Here is a 7,755-nt window from a genome sequence, read left to right as displayed (position 1 = left end):
AAATAAAAAGACCCAAATTTATAAGGAAATTCAATAGCGTGGTAGTGTTTCTAATCGCGGGTGGGGGGAACGTGCAGTTTTCAAACAGTAGTGTTGAAGCAAATGCTTTCCTTTGGGGCGAAAAAAAATTAAAATGTAAAAACTTTAAAGATAATTTTAAATAATTAAAACGGGCCACATCTCACACCATACTCAAAAACCGTGCAGGGGGGTTAAAGATGTCTGTGTAATAACACAAAACAACAAAAATACTGGAAGGAAACATAGAGGAAAATTTTTATAATTTCAATGTGGAAAAGCTCTTTCTAAGCATGATATAAAAACCAGATGCCATTAAGAGAAAAAGAACTCTGGGGGCACCTGGGTGGCTCAGTCAGTTAAGCGGCTGCCTTCGGCTCAGGTCATGATCCCAGGGTCCTGGGATCGAGCACCGCATCGGGCTCCCTGCTCAGCGGGGAGCCTGCTTCTCCCTCTCCCACTCCCCCTGCTTGTGTTCCCCCTCGCTGTCAAATAAATAAATAAAAATCTTTAAAAAAGAAAAAAGAATTCTGACCACATACAAATTTAAAACTTACGAATAATGAGAGATACCATAAAAATAAATTGTCACAAACAAAAGAGAAGGCCGGGACAAAATATTTGTAACATGTGTAATAGACAAAGAATTCATATCCATTCTATTAAAGAGCTTCTATGAATCAACAAGGAAGAGACAGACAACCCCAAAGAAAACCAGGCAAAGAATATGAATAGGTAAATAACCAATGAAGAAATATAAATGAAGAAATATAAATGTCCACAAAACATATGAAAAAGGGTTCACCTTCCATGATAATTAAAGAAATTAAAATTTAAAACACAATAAGATATTTTACACTTATCATAGTGATAAAAGTTAAAACTACCAACAGCACCCAGAATTGAGGACCTCGGGGGCAAGGAGAGTTCCTACCCGGACAGTAATCATGTCCACCTGTTCAGCTGTCTTAAAAGAACCATTTGGCATTGTCTTCCAAAATTGTAAATGCTCCTGGGCACAGAGCAGCACCACCTCTGGAAATACATCCTAAAAGATAACTAGGGCGCCTGGGTGGCTCAGTTGGTTAAGCGACTACCTTCAGCTCAGGTCATGATCCTGGAGTCCCGGGATCAAGTCCCACATCGGGCTCCCTGCCCCTCAGGGAGTCTGCTTCTCCCTCTGACCCTCCCCCCTCTCATGTGCTTTCTCTCTCTCATTCTCTCTCTCTCAAATAAAATCTTTTAAAAAATAAGTAAATAAAAGATAACTAAACACACCTGCTTAGAGCACATTTGCTGCGCTCTCCTTGTAACAGGGGACCAGATGCATGTTGACAAAGAGAAGGTAAGAGAAATCGTGGCACATTCATATCGTGGATGACGGGCAGGTGTTACAGAGAATGACAGAATTCCCATGTCCTGCCCTGAAAAGTCACAACTCACTGGGGGGAAGAAAGGGAAGCAATTTTATAGTGAGAAGTAGATTATGATCCCATTTTGTAGACTAAACAAATGAATAAAGATTCAAACCAAACTTTTAGCCCTGGTTACACGTGGGCAGCGGGCTTGGTGGAGAATGATAAAGACGAGAGGATGTTGCTTTTTAAAAATTTATGTTGGGGATCTTTGAATGTTTCAATGATACGTGTGACTTTGCACATATGTATAGTGTGTGTGTGTGTGTGTGTGTGTGTGTGTGTGTGAGAGAGAGAGAGAGAGAGAGAGAGAGAAATTAACAACAAAACAGTGTTTCACAGGCCCCCACACAATATCGCTATCAGTTTTATTTTAGAGATGAGAAAACAGCCCCGGGTTATATCACTTGCCGGAGACACTCACATGCTGTGAATGCTAAGAAGGAGCTCAGTCTCAGCTTGCCTGAACCGAAAGCCAGGGAGGACCCTTCCCCACCACAGCCCCCTGGTCCTGGACCAGAGTGTGGCCGTGTCAATTTTGTCTCAGCAGACCGTGGCTGTGGAAATAAGTGGTGGCACATTGTTTCTCCAAGCGCTGTGTTTAACATTTCTGATCATTCAATTACTGGAGTCAGCACTTGGTATAGAAATGCTAAGAAGCAGGAAAAAACATATCAACCACCGGTGTTTACTATTAATATTTTGGAATATTTCTTCCAATATTTTCACCACCTTTTTAAAACAGAGTTGATAGTACATTGTAGGTATGATTTTGTGTCTTTCCTTGAATATAACATTGTATCAGAGGCATTTTCTTATGTCATTAACACCTTCATAAGTATCACAATTTAAAAACATATCGATGTTTCAAGTAGTGGTATTTTATTCACTATTTAATTTCACCCTGCTTACCCACCCCCCACCCAACCTAACCCACAGGCACCAAAGCCTCCCATCTGAGATAAAATGTATTGATTATATATTCTATGCCAGGCACAGAGATGACTAAGACATGCCATACCACATAACACACAGCAAAATTATGCTGGGTGGATTAAAGAGCTAGAGGAAAAAAAAAAATCACAGAAAGACTAGAATAAAGTTGATGAGAGAATTTATCAAAACTTTGTGAGGGGGAGGACTTTTAAGCCTAAAGTGATGGGAGAAACCACAAAAGAAAAGATCACGAGATTTGGCTACCTAATTTTGATACTCTGTAAACAACATGAACAAAAAGTAAAGGTCAAGTAGCAACCTGGGGAAATTATCTGCAACAAATACAATAAAAGAAAAATAGCCGTGATGTAAGATTAATAGCTGTAATATATAAAGAGCTCATGCAAATCAATATAAAACATCCACTGAGACTCCGGTGTATAATTGGAGAAAGGCTTAAACCTGTGCTATCCAATATGGGAGCCAAGAGCCATAAGTGGCCATTTAAATTAATTTAGATTTAAATTAAATCCTTAAACTAAATTAAATCTGTATTTAGATTAAGTTAAATTGAAAATTCAGTTTCTCAGCCAAGCTAGTCACATCTCAAGTGCTCAATAGCCACATTTGGCTAGTGGCTAACCTATTGGACACTGTAGATACAGACCATTTCTATCCTCATTAAAAGTTTGATTGCAAAGTGCTTAGATAATTCACAAAAGAAGACACACAAGTGGCTAATAAGCACATTTAAAAATTCAACTTCATTAGGAATAAAAGGAATGCAAATTAAACAAGGTAATATTTTATATTCATCTATTCGGGAGTAAAGTGGATATTGCTAATTGAAGAACAGAGTTACCAACCATCTGTAAAACAATTTGGCATAGAAATTAAGAGCAATAAAAACCCTCGGCCCAGTAATTCAATTCCTGGGAATATATCCTTAAAAAATAGAAATACAGAAACAGTTTTACGCAGAAAGTTAGTTACCTCTGGGCTCTATATAAATTCAGAAAGAGAACCCAACCTAAAAGTCCAGCCTCTGGGAAGTGATTACACCCACTAAAGACCTCCTACTCGATGAACCGATCAATCATCAATAAAAATCAGCTTTTTCTGAGAGGGTCTGATGACTTGGGAAATCCTTAAGATGTAAGATTTAAAAAAAAAAAATCATTCAAAACTAGCCAGCTAGGATAATATCCACTTTAAAAATACGGGGATGATATATGCACAAAATGCTGACAGAGGTCAGAAATAAACATTACAGTGTGATGGGGTTCTGCATATTTTTTATGCTGTTCAGAAATTTCTGAATCGGTAACAATGATCATTTGCTTCTTTTCTATGGAACTAGAAACATTATTAAAAATTCAGAGGAGGAGACATAATGGAGTGATTAAGAACATGGACCTTGGGGCAGGAGGGCTAGCTCTCCAGCCTCAGACAAGGTCACCTCAGTTTCCCCCTCTGAAATTAACAACAGCCCCTGCCTCCAAAGGTCATGAGGAAATTAAGCAAGCAGTTGCCTGCAAAGGGCTGGGCAAAGCCAGCACACAATAGAGCGTACAAGCCACTATTTTTATTAACATGGGAAATGGTTATTCACACTATTGCAGGACAGATCAGGACCCAGAATCCTCTATGTAACACGCTCACAACTGCGGAAACATACGCTTTAGACATAGGCTCTAAAAAATGTCTGAGAAGATGACAAGGAGCTATTCCAAACGCACAGTGGCCACGTCGGGGCCGCGGGATTATGAGTTTCCTTTCTTTGTTAAAGAAGCAAGAACATCTCCTTTTTCTGTGCTTCCCAAATTTTCCTCAGTGAGCGTGCAAACGTTACAATAATAAAAATGCTTTCAAAATGAAGAGCCAACACTGAAATACGTTAAGGTTAACCGGCTGTGCTCAGGAGGTCGGATTTAAGCCGGCGTCTCTGGGTGATGGGATTCAGGGAGGTGGGTTAAATTTGTTTTCCGTGTATTTCATGTGCCTATTGAACAGGTCTTAATTTTTCTAATCACACACACAAAAAAAAGGTAGTTAAAAAGAAAACCAGGCTCCCTGACCCCGACTGGGGAAGGAAACTGAGTCAGAGAGAGACAGGTACTGAGGGGGTGGGGCTGAGGCGGCGGGCTGGACCCCGTCCTCCCGTCTATCCGAGAGCACAGCACAGCTGCAAACACACCCAGGAGGTGAGGCCAGGTACCAGGGACTGGAAGGGATCCCTTTGTATCTCCTCAGCTCCCCACCAGACGTCTGTGAGTTTTTTTCCCTGCGGGAGCGAATAACAAAAGAATGTATATATCACAGTGCACGTAGCTGATAACAGATCTCTCCCATTTCTGTCACTTAGTGTTTTTCCCCTGAGCACCTGGGAGTGGACGTCCCCACCCTGCCCCCCACGACCCCTCCAGAGCTGGGCCCAGTCATTTCCAAACCCGCAGGTCGCAGGCCACACAGGTAAAGAGGCAAAAAAAAAAAAAAAAAAAAACCTTTTAACTTCCAAAAGGTCCACGATGGGAACGGGGACGACCCCCTTCTCCCCACACGGGCTTTGGCCACCCCATCTCCACCAGGCAGAGCTGTGTTGTGTGATTCCAGCTCCCGATCCCTGAGCTCCCCAAAATCCCACAGGGCCTCCGACAAAGTGAGGGAAGGCTCTTTGTCAACCAGGAGCGAGGACCGGGTAGCACTGGGGCTGGACACCGAAGCCTGGTTATCGATCCATCCACACTGGGCAGTGACCACAAAGCGGAGACAAGATCCCGGGCCACTTGCGGGGTTGTGGTGAGCGGCGAATGTGTGGAAAGTACTGGTGAATATTAACTCCCTCGGCTCCCTAGTCTCTTGTTGCCACAGCAACGTGGAAGGCAGAGAGGTTGGAGAATGATGGGGTGAAAGGACCGAGGACTCAGAAGGGAAGGAAGTCCCAGCTGCCACGCCGGATGGGCTGGGCGCACCTGTGCTGGCCACCTGACCGTGGGGCCTCAGTTTCCCTCTCTGGGCAGCCGGGTTCATTTCACGTCCAGGCCCCAGCCGCCAGAACCATGCCAAAGGCTCCTCGGGGTCTGACTCAGGGAGGTGACAGTAGTGCACGCGAGCTGAGCTGGGTAATCTCGGGCGGGACGACGGATGCACACAGAGCCCAGCGGTAGAGACAAAAAGCACACAGCCTGCGTCCCCCAGCAGCAGTTTGCCAAGTGGGGAGAAGGTACATTGTCTGCAGCAAAACCCAGCGCATCAACAAAACACGAAAACACACTTCCATGGTGAATGGCTGGTCCTGCACCAGAGGTTCTGGGACCTCTTGAGGGGCGAGGGAGACACAACGGCTAAAGGGATGGCCTGTTCCCCCAGAAAATACACACTCATGACAGTGGGCAGCTTGTGGAACCTTGTGCAAACCTGGCCCCGTGGTCAGGACCCCTGCCCACCCTGGGCTCGGAGGTGCCCTAGACAACTTCCCCAGCCTGGGCAGCCCCCCAGAGGAGGCAGACACCAGGCTAGAGGCCCGGCAGCTTTCTGTGATGGGCCTGAGCCGAGAGCTTCATCCCCAACTCTGGGCCCTGACCACCCATGCTGGTTCATCCCCTTTCCCAGGGCCCCCAAACCCTGGGGCAGAAGAAGTGAGTTCCTTAGCTGGCCCCCAAAAGCCTCCCTTTAGATTCACTAACAACTAGAAATCAGCGGGTAACCAGGTTCCCAAAAGCTCGGGCTGAAAGACCATCCAGAGGTGGGAGCTCTGTGTCCTGTACCATTCTGGACCTCGACATGGTGGGGAAGGCCCTCTGCTCCCTGAGGCCCCCCTCCGCCCCCACCCCTGCCAGCCTGCATCCTCCCTCTTCAGGGACCCAGGCACCAGGCACAGGGAGGACACCCAGATGACAGTGGAGCCCTTGAGAAAAATCCTCATCCGTGTTTTTAAATATGCTATTCTCTCCACCGACTACGATCCAGATTTGACCCAGAGCTTCGCAGTCCATCCTGTGGCCACACTGGCGGCGCCTTTAGCAGAGCCTGGGAAGAAGTAAGCTCTCCGGATCACAGAATTTTAGACTTTTCGCTTTTCTTTCCAAGCCCTTTATCAGAGAGGGGAAGTCAGAAGGGAGCTGAGAAGAGAAAAGAAGATGGAGGGTAAGGAGGCAGGCCACGCCTCACCGCAGAGGGGGAACCAAGGAGGGCTTCCCGGGGGGGGGGGGGGGGGAGGAAGCCTTGGGCATAGGCCTGGCTGAAAGTGGGGACTTTCAGAGGAGAAAAGTGGGGGCAGGACCAGCTCCAGCTTCCTTCCGCCCCCCACACCCTTCCCACGCCCCGCCCAGACCTCACCCCTGGGTGCATTGCCCCAGCACTGAGCCCGGCCCTTCCTCCCCGGTGCCTATCTCATCAAGGGCCTAGGCCAGCCCTGCACATCCATCAGTCCAACCCCACAGGGGCACAGAGGGCAGGCTACCTCCCCCCGGTGCAAGCCCACAGGCGGGGTGTGGTTTATATGCCATGAGAACACATTTTCCTTTCCAGCCTCTTGGAAACCTAGCAGAGTGGCCTTGTCACAGAATCAAGGAACAACACTTGATTGTTGAGGCGCTGGCTCGATCTGTTCATGACAGTCACAAACCCCTTCCCTTTTGGAACCTTGGGGACAGGTTTGTGCCGGTTCACCTTTCCCCAAAGCCAGGCGCATGCCCATCCTGAGCCGCCCTTGTTAGCAGGTGGATGGTGGGGGCGAGGGGGGAGTGCTCAGTGCCAGGAGCCTGTTTGGGCTTTGCCTCATTCAATCCTCACGACAATTCAGAAAATTTTATTTTTCTCATCTTACTGAGGTTACTCAGCTGGCAGAGCTTTCCAGGTAATAAAAAAGGGGCTCTAGAAGCTCATTTAACCCCTACCCTCACCAGGCAGGCTGCCCTAGACCCCACCTGTCTTGGGGTTCTTTTTTTTTTTTAAGATTTTTTTTTTTTAATTTCTTTGCGAGAGAGAGAATGAGAGACAGAGAGCATGAGAGGGAGGAGGGTCAGAGGGAGAAGCAGACTCCCCGCCGAGCGGGGAGCCTGATGCGGGACTCGATCCCGGGGACTCCAGGATCATGACCTGAGCCGAAGGCAGCCGCCCAACCAACTGAGCCACCCAGGCGCCCTGTCTTGGGGTTCTTTGCTGATGCTCATGCCCCAGGCTTTCCACCCCAGCCCCATCCTGCAAGCGGTGGGATGCAGGAGCCTCGGGCTCTCACCTGGCCTGACCCTTCTTATTGTGTGTCCCGAGGCAGCCCCCTCACCTTGCTGGGCCCCCACCTCCCTGTGTTTCAGGCCCCAAGGCCCCGGTGTGAGCTCTGTCCTAAAAGCAGGGCTCCCCTAGAGGACAAGGCCTGGTATAGCAG

This window comes from Eumetopias jubatus, unplaced genomic scaffold (assembly GCF_037043125.1).
Source record: "Eumetopias jubatus isolate StellerSeaLion01/CBP00866 unplaced genomic scaffold, mEumJub1_p1.0 scaffold_13, whole genome shotgun sequence".
NCBI classification, from domain to species: domain Eukaryota; kingdom Metazoa; phylum Chordata; class Mammalia; order Carnivora; family Otariidae; genus Eumetopias; species Eumetopias jubatus.
This window is presented reverse-complemented; position numbering follows the sequence as displayed.